At 43.8% G+C, this 14,454-nt stretch overlaps 1 protein-coding gene across 1 annotated transcript in view; it reads right to left on the bottom strand.

The window, feature by feature from the left end:
- RPL7L1 (ribosomal protein L7-like 1) overlaps positions 1-14,454 on the bottom strand; it is a 32,612-nt gene that overhangs the window by 11,485 nt on the left and 6,673 nt on the right. The window lies entirely within an intron of this gene.

Here is a 14,454-nt window from a genome sequence, read left to right as displayed (position 1 = left end):
TCTCCTGGCCCCACTGTTCTTTCTCTACACTTTGTCTCTGTGCCTTATTTCTTTTCTCAGTCTCTCATCCTACCTGATGAGGAGTACCCACAGGTGTGGAGGGGCAGGCCCCCCCTTCACCTGCCGCACAACGTGGGTGCCTTTCTCTAAGGTGAAGGTACGCTAAGAACATGAGCATTGAGGACGAGTCCATGAGAGATTCCTGAGTACTTCCCCAGTCAGCCTTGCGGTAAGCTTGTGCACTCAGAGGAACCCAGGTAACAATGGGACAAACTGAAAGTAAATATGCCTCTTATCTCAGCTTCATTAAAATTATTTTAAGAAGAGGGGGAGTTAGAGCTTCTACAGAAAATGTAATTATGCTATTTCAAACAATAGAACAATTTTGCCCCTGGTTTCCAGAACAGGGAACTTTAGATCTAAAAGATTGGGAAAAAATTGGCAAAGAATTAAAACAAGCAAATAGGGAAGGTAAAATCATCCCACTTACAGTACGGAATGATTGGGCCATTATTAAAGCAACTTTAGAACCATTTCAAACAGAAGAAGATAGCGTTTCAGTTTCTGCTGCCCCTGAAGGCTGTGTAATAGATTGTGAAGAAGAGGCAGGGACAGAGTTCAGGAAAGGAACGGAAAGTTCACATTGTAAATATGTAGCAGAATCTGTAATGGCTCAGTCAATGCAAAATGTTGACTACAATCAATTACAGGAGGTAATATATCCTGAGTCATCAAAACTGGGGGAAGGAGGTCCAGAATTATTGGGGCCATCAGAGCCTAAAGCATGATGGCCATCAACTCCTCCTCCTGGGTTCAGATACCTGTAACATTACAACCTCAAAGGCAGGTTAGACAAGTACAAACCCCGAAAATATCAAGTAGAAAAGGATAGAGTTTCTATCCCAGCAATGCCAATTCAGATGCAGTATCCACAATATCAGCCGGTAGACAATATGACTCGACCGCCGATAGTTTATAAATACCGACCGCTGGCCAAGCGTCAGTATGGGCCGCCTCCAGAGGTTCAAAGCGGTATGTCCTGTGCCAAATAGCAGGGCACCGTAACAGCAACCCATGGCGGTGGTGTTTAATCCTACACCACCACCTAGTGGACAAGATAGTACACTGCAGGAAATCATTGATAAAGCCAGAAAACAGGAGATCTTGAGGCATGGGAGTTCCCGGTACTTTTACAACCGATACCGGCCAGGAAAGGGACTCAAGCAGGAGCGTCTGTCTGAACTGAGGCTAGATATGAATCTTTCACTATGAAAATGTTAAAAGATATGAAGCAAGGAGTTAAACAATATGGACCCAACTCCCCTTATATGAGAACATTATTAGATTCCATTGTTCATGGAAATAGACTCATTCCTTATGACTAGAAAATTTTCGCTAAATCTTCCCTTTCACCCTCTCAGTTTCTACAGTTTAAAACCTGGTGGATTGATGGAGTACAAGAACAGGTACGAAAAATTAGGCTACTAATCCCACTGTTAATATAGATGGAGACCAATTGCTAGGAACAGGTCCAAATTGGAGCACCATTATCCAACAAACAGCAATGTAGAATGAGGCTATTGAACAACTAAGGGCTATTTGCCTCAGGGCCTGGGAAAAAATTCAGGACCCAGGAACCGCCTGCCCTTCTTTTAATTCAATTAGACAAGGCTCTAAAGAGCCATATCCAGACTTTGTGGCAAGGTTGCAAGATGTTGCTCAAAAATCTATTACAGATGATAACACCCGAAAAGTTTTTGTAGAATTAATGGCTTATCGAAATGCAAATCCAGAATGTCAATCGGCCATGAAGTCATTAAAAAGAAAAGTTCCAGCAGAAGTTGATGAAATTACAGAATATGTGAAGGCTTGTAATGGGATTGGAGGAGCTATGCATAAAGGCAATGCTAATGGCTCAAGCAATGATGGGAGTCACTTTAGGAGGACAAGTTAGAACATTTGGGAAAAAATGTTATAATTGTAGCCAAATCGGTCATCTGAAAAGGAGTTGCCCAGTCTTAAGTAAACAGAATATAATAAATCAAGCTATTACGGCAAAAAATAAAGAGCCACCTGACCTGTGTCCAAAATGTGGAAAAGGAAAACATTGGGCTAATCAATGTCATTCTAAATTTGATAAAGATGGGCAACCATTGTTGGGGAAATGGAAAGAGGAGCCAGCTTCAGGCCCCGCAACAAACTGGGGCATTCCCAATTCAGCCGTTTGTTCCTCAGGGTTTTCAGGGGCCACAACCCCCGCAGCAAATACCACCACATCAGGGAGTCAGCCAATTACAACAATACAACAGCTGTCCACCGCCACAGCAGGCAGCGCAGCAGCAGATTTATGTTCCACTCAAATGGTTTCTTTACTCCCTGGAGAGCCCCTGCAAAAGATTCCTACAGGGATATATGACCCGCTGCCAGAAGGGATGGTAGGCCTTATTTTAGGGAGATCAAGTCTAAATTTGAAGGGAGTCCAAATTCATACTGGGGTAATTGATTCAGATTATAAAGGGGAAATTCAGTCAGTGATCAGCTCCACTGGTCCCTGGAACACCAATCCAGGTGATAGAATTGCTCAATTACTGCTTTTGCCTTATATTAAAATTGGGAAAAACAAAACGGAAAGAACAAGAGGGTTTGGAAATACCAATCCTGCTGGAAAAGCTGCTTATTGGGCTAGTCAGGTCTCAGAGGATAGACCTGTGTGTACAGTCACTATTCAGGGAAAGCAGTTTGAAGGGTTAGTGGATACTGGGGCTGATGTTGCTATCATCGCCTTAAATCAATGGCCAAAAAATTGGCCTAAACAATAGCCTGTTACAGGACTTGTCGGTGTAGGCACCGCCTCAAAAGTGTATCAAAGTGCCACGATTTTACATTGTCTAGGACCTGATAATCAAGAAAGTACAGTTCAACCTATGATCACTTCTATTCCAATTAATTTATGGGGCCGAGACTTGTTACAACAATGGCATGCAGAGATTACTATTCCAGCCTCCCTATACAGCCCCACGAGTCAAAAAATCATGAGTAAAATGGGATATCTCCCTGAAAAGGGACTAGGAAAGAATGAAGATGGCATTAAAGTCCCAATTGAGGCTGAAAAAAATCAAAAAAGAAAAGGAGTAGGGTATCCTTTTTAGGAGCGGCCACTGTAGAGCCTCCAAAACCCATTCCATTAACTTGGAAAACAAAAAAACCTGTATGGGTAAATCAGTGGCTGCTACCATAACAAAAGCTGGAGGCTTTACACTTATTAGCAAAGGAACAATTAGAAAAGGGACATATTGAGCCTTCATTTTCACCTTGGAATTCTCCTCTGTTTGGAATTCAGAAAAAATCCGGCAGATGGCGCATGCTAAACGACTTATAGAGTCGTTAATGCCATAATTCAACCCTTGGGGGCTGTCCGACCCGAGTTACCCTCTCTGGCCATGATCCCCAAAGATTGGCCTTTAATTATAATTGATCTGAAGGATTGCTTTTTTTACCATTCCTCTGGCAAAACAGGATTTTGAAAAATTTGCTTTTACTATACCAGCCATAAATAATAAAGAACCAGCCACCAGGTTTCAGTGGAAAGTGTCGCCTCAGGGAAAGATCAATAGTCCAACTACTTGTCAGACTTTTGTAGCTCAAGCTCTTCAACCAGTTAGAGACAAATTTTTTCAGACTGTGACATCATTCATTATATTCATGATATTTTGTGTGCTGCAGAAATGAGAGACAAATTAATCGACTGTTACACATTTCTGCAGACACAGGTTGCAAACGCAGGACTGACAATAGCATCTGATAAGATTCAAACCTCTACTCCTTTCCATTGGAAATGCAGGTAGAAAATTAAACCACAAAAAATAGAAATAAGAAAAGACACATTAAAAACATTAAATGACTTTCAAAAATTGCTAGGAGATATTAATTGGATTCAGCCAGCTCCAGGCATCTCTACTTATGCCACGTCAAATTTGTTCTCTATCTTAAGAGGGGATCCAGAATTGAACAGTAAAAGAACATTAACTCCAGAGGCAACTAAAGAAATTGAATTAGTTGAAGAATAAAATTTGGTCAGCACAAGTAAATAGAATAGATCACTTAGCCCCACCCCAACTTTTGATTTTTGCTACTGCACATTCTCCAACAGGCATTATTGTTCAAAACACAGATCTTGTGGAGTGGTCCTTCCTTCCTCATAGTACGATTAAGACTTTTACATCGTACTTGGAGCAAATGGCTACATTAATTGGTCAGGCAAGATTATGAATAATAAAACTGTGTGGAAGTGACCCAGATAAAATCATTGTTCCTTTAAACAAGGAACAGGTTAGACAAGCCTTTATCAATTCTGGTGCAGGACAGATTGGTCTTGCTGATTTTGTGGAAATTATTGACAATCATTAACCAAAACCAAAAATCTTCCAGTTTTTAAAATTGACTACTTAGATTTTACCTAAAATTACCATAAACCTTTAGAAAATGCTCTGACAGTGTTTACTGATGGTTCCAGCAGTGGAAAAGGGCTTACACCAGGCCAAAAGAACGAGTCATTGAAACTTAATATCACTTCGCTCTAAGAGCAGAGTTGGTTGCTGTCATTACAGTGTTACAAGATTTTAATCAGCCTGTTAACATTGTATCAGATTCTGCAGATGTAGTACAGGCTACAAAGGATGTTGAGACAGCCCTAATCAAATATGGTATAGATGATCAGTTAAACCAGCTGTTTAATTTGTTACAACTAACTGTAAGAAAAAGAAATTTCCCATTTTATATTACTCATATTCGAGCACACACTAATTTACCAGGGCCTTTAATTAAAACAAATGAACAAGCTGACTTGCTAGTATCATCTGCATTCATGGAAGCACAAGAACTTCATGCCTTGACTCATGTAAATGCAATAGGACTAAAAAATAAATTTGGTATTATATGGAAACAGGCAAAAAATATTGTACAACATTGCACTCAGTGTCAAGTCCTACACCTGCCCACTCAGGAGGCAGGAGTTAATCCCAGAGGTGTATGTCCTAATGCGTTATGGCAAATGGATGTCATACATGTGCCTTCATTTGGAAAATTGTCATTTGTCCATGTGACAGTTGATACTTATTCACATTTTGTATGGGCAACCTGCCAGACAGGAGAAGGTACTTCACATGCTAAAAGACATTTATTATCTTGTTTTGCTGTCATGGGAGTTCCAAAAACAATTAAAATGGATAATGGGCCAGGATACTATAGTAAAACATTTCAAAAATTCTTAAATCAGTGGAAAATTACACATACAACAGGAATCCCCTACAATTCCCAAGGACAGGCCGTAATTGAAAAAACTAATAGAACATTCAAAGCTCAATTGGTTAAACAAAAAAAGGAAAAAGACAGTAGGGAGTATAACACTCCCCAGATGCAACTTAATCTAGCATTTTAGACTTTAAATTTTTTAAACATTTATAGAAATCAGACTATTACTTCTGCAGAACAACATTTTAGTGGTAAAAGAACAGCCCACAAGAAGGAAAACTGATTTGGTGGAAAGATAACAAAAATAAGACATGGGAAATAGGGAAGGTGACAACATGGGAGAGAGGCTTTGCTTGTGTTTCACCAGGAGAAAATCAGCTTCCTGTTTGGATACCCACTAGACATTTAAAGTTCTACAATGAACCCGTTGGAGATGCGAAGAAAAGCGCCTCTGCGGAGACAGAAAACCTGCAATGGAGCATCATCGACTCTCCAGGTAAACAAAATGGTGATATCAGAAGAACAGATGAAGTTGCCATCCACCAAGGAAGCGGAGCTGCCGACTTGGGCCCAGTTAAAGAAGCTGACACAGTTAGCTAAAAAAAGCCTAAAGAACACAAGGGTAACACGAACTTCAGAGAATATGCTGCTTGTAGCTTTGATGATTGTATCAACGGTGGTAAGTCTCCCCATGTCTGCAGGAGTAGCTGCAACTAATTATACTTACTGGGCTTATGTGCCTTTCCTGCCCTTAATTCAGTTAGTCACATGGATGGATAATTCTATTGAAGTGTGTGTTAATAATAGTGCATGGGTACCAGGCCCCACAGATGATCGTTGCCCTGCCCAACCTAAAGAACAAGGAATGATGATAAATGTTCCCATTGGGTATCATTATCCTACTATTTGCCTAGGGAAGGCACCAGGATGTTTAATGCCTACAACCCAAAATTGGTTGGTAGAAGTACCTACTATCAGTGCCACCAGTAGATTTACTTATCACATGGTAAGGGGACTGTCACTAGGGTCACAGATAAATAATTTATAGGACCCTTCTTATCAAAGATCATTAAAATCTAGGCCTAAGGGGAAGCCTTGCCCCAAGGAAATTCCCAAAGAATCAAAAAGCCCAGAAGCCTTAGTTTGGGAAGAATGTGTGGCTGATACTGCAGTGGTATTACAAAACAATGAATTTGGAACTATTATAGACTGGGCCTCTCGAGGCCAATTATATTATCATTGTACGGGCCAGACTCACTCATGTTCACAGGCCCCATCCATCTGGCTCATTAATTTGGCTTATGATAATGATTTAATTGAAAGGCTGGATCAGGTTTATAGAAGGTTAGAATCACCCTATCCATAGAAATGGGGTGAAAAGGGAATTTCATCACCTTGACCAAAGTTAGTTAGTCCCGTTACTGGTCCTAAACATCCAAAAATTATGGAAGCTTACTGTGGCCTCGCACCACATTAGAATTTGGTCTGGAAATCAAGCTATAGAAATAAGAAATCATAAGCCATATTATACTATCAACCTAAATTCCAATCTGACAATTCCTTTACAAAGTTGTGTAAAACCCCCTTATATGCTAGTTGTAGAAAACATAGTTATTAAACCAGATTCCCAAACTATAACCTGTGAAAATTGTTGATTGTTTACTTGCATTGATTTGATTTTTAATTGGCAGCACCGTATTCTGTGAGTGAGGGCAAGAGAGGGCGTGTGGATCCCTGTGTCCTTGGACTGACCGTGGGAGGCTTCGCCATCCATCCATATTTTAACGGAAGTATTAAAAGGAATTCTAACTAGATCCAAAAGATTCATTTTTACTTTGATTGCAGGGATTATGGGCCTTATTGCAGTCACGGCTACTGCTGCGGCTGCTGGAATTACTTTGCACTCCTCTGTTCAAACTGCAGAATATGTAAAGAATTCTTCAAAATTGTGGAATTCTCAGACCTAAATAAATCAAAAATTGGCAAACCAAATTAATGATCTTAGACGAACCGTCATTTGGATGGGAAATAGGCTCATGAGCTTGGGATATCTTTTTCAGTTACAGTGTGACTGGAATACGTCAGATTTTTGTATTACACCCCGAGCCTATAATGAGTCTGAGCATCACTGGGACATGGTTAGATACCAGCTACAAAGAAGAGAAGATAATCTTACTTTAGATATTTCAAAATTAAAATAACAAATTTTTGAGGCATCGAAAGCCCATTTAAACTTGGTGCCAGGAACTGAGGCAATCGTGAAAGCTACTGATGGCCTCACAAATCTTAACCCCATCACTTGGGTAAAAACCATCAGAAGTTCCACTATTGTAAATTTCATATTAATGCTTGTATGCCTGTTCTGTCTGTTGTGAGTCTACAGGTATAGCCAGCAGCTCAGAAGAGACAGCGACCAGCAAGAATGGGCCATAATGACGATGGTGGGTTTTGTCAAAAAGAAAAGGGGGATATATAGGGAAAATAAAGATACATCAGACTGTTACTGTGTCTTTGTAGAAAAGGAAGACATAAGAAACTCCATTTTGATCTGTACCCTGAACAATTGTTTCGCCTTGAGATGCTGTTAATCTGTAAGTTTAGCCCCAACCTTGTGCTCACAGAAACATGCGTTGTATGGAATCAAGGTTTAAGGGATCTAGGACTGTGCAGGATGTGCCTTGTTAACAATATGTTTGCAGGCAGTACGACTGGTAAAAGTCATCGCCATTCTCCATTCTCGATTAACCGGGAGCACAATGCACTGCAGAAAGCCACAGGGACCTCTGCCCAGGAAAGCCGGGTATTGTCCAAGGTTTCTCCCCACTGAGACAGCCTGAGATATGGCCTCGTGGGACGGGAAAGACCTGACCGTCCCCCAGCCCGACACCCGTGAAGGGTCTGTGCTGAGGAGGATTAGTAAAAGGAAGGCCTCTCGTGGTTGAGATAAGAGGAAGGCTTCTATCTCCTGCATGCCCCTGGGAACGGAATGTTTCGGTATAAAACCCGATTGTACATTCATTCTATTCTGAGATAGGAGAAAACCGCCCTGTGGCTGGAGGCAAGATATGCTGGGAGCAATGCTGCTCTGTTATTCTTTACTACACTGAGATGTTTGGGTGGAGAGAAGCATAAATCTGGCCTATGTGTACATCCAGGCATAGTAGCTTCCCTTGAACTTATTTGTGACACAGATTCCTTTGCTCACATGTTTTCTTGCTGACCTTCTCCCCACTATCACCCTGTTCTCTTGCTGCATTCCCCTTGCTGAGACAGTAAAAATAATAATCAATAAATACTGATGGAACTCAGAGACCAGGGCCGGTGCAGGTCCTCCGTATGCTGAGTGCCGGTCTCCTGGGCCCACTGTTCTTTCTCTATACTTTGTCTCTGTGCCTTATTTCTTTCCTCAGTTTCTCGTCCCACCTGACGAGAAATACCCACAGGTGTGGAGGGGCAGGCCACCCCTTCAAAATTCTTTATTATACAACACTCAATACGGTCAGTTTCCTCCAGGCTGGCTTCTCAAGCTCTTACCAAGTGCTCCCAACCCCAACTTTTTTTTTTTTTTTTGACAGCGTCTCTGTTGCCCAGGCTAGAGTGCAGTGGAACAATCTTGGCTCACTGCAGACTCGACCTCCTGGGCTCAAGTGATCCTCCAGCCTCAGCTTTCTGAGTAGCTGGAACTACAGGTGTGTGCCACCACATCCAGCTAATTTTTGTGTTTTGGAGGTCTCACTATGTTGCCCAGGTTGGTCTTGAAGTCCTGGGTTCAAGGGATCCTCCTGCCTTGGCCTCTCCCAAAGTTCTGGGATTATAGGCATGAGCCACTGCACCTGGCCTACCCCAACTTTTTATTTTAACAAGTTTCAAACCCTCATGTGGATTCACTAATTCTTAGCAATTCTGCCACATTTGCTTTCTCTCTGTCATCATGACACTTCACCTCTAAATACTTCAAAATGTATCTCCTATGAACAAGGTAATTCCCACAATTATCACACTTGATAAATTTAACATTGATATATCGCTATCATCTAATATATGGATCATATTCAAATTTCCCCAAGGGTAAAATGTCCTTTAGAGCTGATCTCCCCTACACAATCTTGTATCTAATCCAGGATCACTCATTGTATTTATTTATTTATATTTTATTTTTGGAGACACAGTTTCACTCTGTCTCCCAGTCTGAAGTGCTGGCAATCACAGCTCACTGCATCCTCCACCTCCCCAGGTTCAAGCGATTCTTCAACTACTGCCTCCGGAATAGCTGGCACTACAGGTGTCCACCACCATGCTCGGGTATTTTATTTTGTGTGTGTGTGTGTGTGTGTGTGTGTGTGTATTTTTAGTAGAGATGGGGTTTTGCTATATTGCCCAGGCTGGTCTTGAATTCCTGAGCTCAAGCAATCTGCCCACCTTAGCCTCCCAAAGTGCTAGGACTAAAGGCATGAGCCATTGTATCTGGCCTGTATTTATTTTTTATGTCTCCTTTAATCTGGGGTAGTTCTTAGCTTTTTCTTTATCTTTTTTTTTTTTAATTTTAATTTTTTTTTTTTTTTTGAGACGGAGTCTCACTCTGTTGCCCGGGCTGGGGTGCAGAGGCGTGATCTTGGCTCACTGCAAGCTCCACCTCCCGGGTTCACACCATTCTCCTGGCTCAGCCTCCCGAGTAGCTGGTACTAAAGGCACCTGCCACCACGTCCGGCTAATTTTTTGTATTTTCAGTGGAGATGGGGTTTCACTGTGTTGGTCAGGATGGTCTTGATCTCCTGACCTTGTGATCCACCTGCCTCCCAAAGTGCTGGGATTACAGGTGTGAGCCACCACGCCTGACCATTAAGCTTTGATTCTTTGATTAAGGTGATGTTCACCAGATCAGTCTAGCTTTTGACACTTTTTTTTTTTTGAGACGGAGTCTTGCTTTGTCGCTGAGGGTAGAGTGCAGTGGCGCAAATCTCAGCTCACTGCAACCTCTGCCTCCCGGGTTCAAGCGATTCTCCTGCCTCAGCCTCCTGAGTAGCTGGGATTACAGGTGTGTGCCACCATGCCCAGCTAATGTTTGTATTTTTAGTAGAGACGGGGTTGCACCATGTTGGTCAGGCTGGTCTTGAACTCCTGACCTCGAGATCCACCTGCCTTGGCCCCCCAAAGTGCTGGGATTACAGGTGTGAGCCACCGTGCCCGGCCACTTTTGATAATTTAAAAACCTGACTTTCCGAGCAGTCAGAGAAGCTGTAGCACATCTGACCTGCCTTCACCTTCTATCTTCTCTGGGACCACCAAGAATTGAAGGATGGCAGGATGTGTGAAGAGGGTGGTGAGGCTCTGGCTGGGTGCAGTGGCTCACACCTGTAATCCCAGCACTTTGGAAGGCTGAGGCGGGTGGATCACTTGAGGTCAGGAGTTCGAGACCAGCCTAGCCAACATGGCGAAACCCTGTCTCTACTAAAAACACAAAAATTAGCTGGGCTTGGTGGCATATACCTGTACCCCCAACTACTAGGGAGGCTGAGGCACTAGGGACCCTGAGGATTGCTTGAACCCAGGAGGAGGAGGTTGCAGTGCGCTGAGATCTCACCGCTGCACTGCGGCCTGGGCAACAGACCGTGAGACTTCGTCTAAAACAACACAACACAATACAAAACAAAACAATAATAATAACTAAGAGAGTGGCGTGGCTTGGTGGTGGTGTCACTCCTGAGGCCCCTGGGAACAACTCTGCAGTTAGGCTTTGTCCCGTGCTGTGGAGCCTAGGATGGGGATTGTCCTCCGCCATGCCTTGTATCGGAATCCTTGCATGCGCTCCTGTGGTTATGCATGAAAATGGGCATGTGCGCGGTGCCAACGCATGTATGGGTCTTTTTGCCCGCAGCAGCGCGTCCGCAGGCATGTTCTGTCCTATGCTAGCCTTCAAGTTTTGGCGCGTCCGTCCCTTCTTCTTTGGCGGGTACGTTGGGCACTCTGGTTTGGCTAAATCGTGGACGCTTCTAAAGCGTTTCTGCAGGGCGCTGGTCAGAGTTCTCAAGTGCTCCCCCAGTTCTGGGCCGGCTTGGTACGGTCTACAGCCTCCCTTTCCTTCCCCCGTCCCCCGGTGGTGGTTGCATCCATTCCGCCCGGAAGTGCTCGCTTCCCCGAACTGCAGGCGGGTCAGGCTTCGCGACCCGACATGACATGGAGCGTCCTCGCAGTCCCCGCTGCTCGGCCCCGGCCCCGGCCCCGACCCCGGCTTCGGTTACCCTGGCGCAGCTCCTGCAGCTGGTCCAGCAGGGCCGGGAGCTCCCGGGTCTGGAGAGACGCCACATCGCGGCGATACACGGCGAACCCACAGCGTCCCAGCTCCAGCGGAGGCCCAAGCCCTGGGAGGCCGCGGCACTGGCTGAGTCCCTTCCTCCTCCGACCCACAGGATAGGAACGGCCCCGGCGGAGCCTGGCTTGGCTGAGGCAGCGACTGCACCTTCTTCATGACACACAGCGGGCACCTGAGGTTCCAGGTCCTTTGCGGCGGCGATCCGGAGGGCGTGGCTACGGGACCCCGTATGCCATTCAGTTACTCATCTTTTATGCTTTGGTCCTGACCTGTCTCAACTGGACTTGCTCCTGCAGCCACTATGGGGGTTTTGCATTTGCATTTCTGGACCGTGATACAGTTAAGAAAAATCCTGTTTCAGCCCTTATATGTAATAAAATATGTAACAAAAGGTTTTATGATTAATTTGGCCCCACAATGATTTTGAAGATACGTTAAAGGAAAGCCCAAAGCATTTTAAAAAGCCAACCAAGAAAGACTAAAATCGTGGCTCTTGGAATCAGCTGGATCAGGCAAGGGGCTAGAGACTTAAGAGCATTGGAAAGGCTCCCACAGCCACCCTGAAATCAGTCCTTTTATGTTAAACAGGTTACCTGGCTCAGTGCACCTACTTAGTCAACACTAGATTTTACTTTCTCCACAAAAGCTAGAACATACTTAGTATGTGCTGACACGAACATACCCTAACCCACAGATGATGTAACAGGTCTACTTTTTCTCAGAAATAAGGATTGTCTCACAACTTGTTCAACGAATTAGTTATGTCATGGTACATATCTAGAACTGCACAATTTTTGTAACATCTTTTATTTGTATACAATTATAAATTACAAACTTGTTTTATCAGAATTTTTTTAAAAAATTTATTTTTAGTCAACTTACTCCCTTTTATTTACCAGCAGTTTGCTCTGACAGAGTAAATTACAAACTCTTGTTTTGCTTAATCCTTTTAGCCATCATGTCAGGCACACAGGTTGGAGGGTATTAGCTCCCATTTTACGGACAGAGTGGAAACACTGTACTCATATTTAGTGTAAGACAGAGCTGGGATATAAGCCTTGGGATTCCATAGTCACAACTGCTTTTTTCCAAAACTTTGTAATACATCATTTTAAAGTAATCCGATTTCACAATGTTTTACAGTGTAAGAGTAACATCTACAGCATCTCTTCTTGGCAGGTTACCTCTGGAGAGAACTAATCTAGTTACCTCATACGCTGGTACTTTTTTTTTCCTGAGACGGAGTTTTGCTTTTGTTGCCTAGGTTAGAGTGCAATGGCCTGATCTTGGCTCACTGCAACCTCCACCTCCCTGGGTGCAAGCAATTCTCCTGCCTCAACCTTCCAAGTAGCTGGGATTACAAGCACGTGCCACCTCACCCAGCTAATTTTGTATTTTTAGTAGAGACAGAGTTTCTCCATATTCGTCAGGCTGGTCTCAAACTCCTGATCTCGGGTGATCTGCCTGCTTCATCCTCCCAAAGTACTGGGATTATAGGCGTGAGCCACCACGCCCAGCCTAAGCTGGCACGTTTTAAGGCAGTTACACCTCTAACTTGATTTCCCAGCTATGCTTGAGGGTCCCAGGAGCCAAAATTGCAGCCAAACTGATCTGAAAGGACCAGGGAACAGAATGGTCAAACATGTTTCCAAGTTCAACCTAGGCCTGGCACATCCTTGCCAATTGCTCACATGGCAAGTGAGGGGCAACTAAGTGAAGGGAGTAGCAGGAAGACCCACTTGGGGTGGACACTAATGAAAAACACAATCAGTATCAGATCCACTGTTTGCAGGATTAAAATCCCCAGATGCCCAGTTACTGGTCTACTATCTACTATGTCACCACCAGCAGTACAAAAGGCAATACTTCTGAAGACTAGAATACACAAGGAAAAAATTAAGCTGCCTGCCTGTCTGGGGCCTACCGAGCCAAACAGTGCTAATTTCATCCATGCCAAACAAAATTGTTCATTCCTTCCTGATTTGGGTTTGAAGAAAGTGTGCTGATCATCAGAGAAACCAGGTAATTCTATCCTGAAGCCCAGGGGAAGAAATGGTGGGGATTTCTGAGTTAGAGATGGTGCAGGGGGTAACACTATGCCACCATGAAGGGAAAAGTCTATCTTGGTAAACTTTGTTCTTCCATAGGACATGGAACCAGAGTAGCAAGATCAGGGCCTGCATGACCGATCCCGATTAAGAGCAGGACTTCCTCGCATAAAGTACACAAGGGCCGGGCGCGGTTGCTCACGCCTGTAACCCCAGCACTTTGGGAGGCCCAGGCTTGTGGATCACTTGAGGTCAGGAGACTAGCCTGGTCAACTGGTGCAACTCTGTCTCCCTCTCTACTAAAAATACAAAATTAGCCGGCCATGGTGGTACATGCATATAATCCCAGCTGATCGAGGGGCTGAGGCAGAATCACTTGAACCCAGGAGGTGGAGGCTGCAATGAGCCAAGATCACGCCACGGCACTCCAGCCTGGGCAACAGAGTGAGACTGTCTCAAAACAGAGAAAAACAAAACCCATAAGGTGCACAGGTATCTGAGAAGGGTCTAAACACCCTAGAACTGCAAGCAAAATTTTGAGTGTAAACATGTTTTCCTGGCGAAGGGGTCCTCATTCTCAAATCCTGAGCTTTTAGGAAAAAGTACTAAGCCAGTTTCAGGTTAGGATACAAAAGCCTCCAGATACACTTAGAGCCAGTCAAGTTTGAGAGCTCTCAAAGCCATCACTGAAAAGTTGGAACATAGACTCACAGCAGAGACAAGTGAACATTTATTTGTATGCCTTTCTTCCTATGTGTATTTCAAGTCTTTTTCAAAACAAAGCCCTAGGACTCTCCAGATTCAATTACGTCCTTGGGCTTGGTCAACTGCTGCAGGAGTCTTAGG

This window comes from Mandrillus leucophaeus, unplaced genomic scaffold, assembly GCF_000951045.1.
Source record: "Mandrillus leucophaeus isolate KB7577 unplaced genomic scaffold, Mleu.le_1.0 Scaffold3, whole genome shotgun sequence".
Taxonomy (NCBI): Eukaryota; Metazoa; Chordata; class Mammalia; order Primates; family Cercopithecidae; genus Mandrillus; species Mandrillus leucophaeus.
The sequence above is the reverse complement of the archived record's forward strand: the minus strand, read 5'-3'. Positions and strand labels throughout refer to the sequence as shown.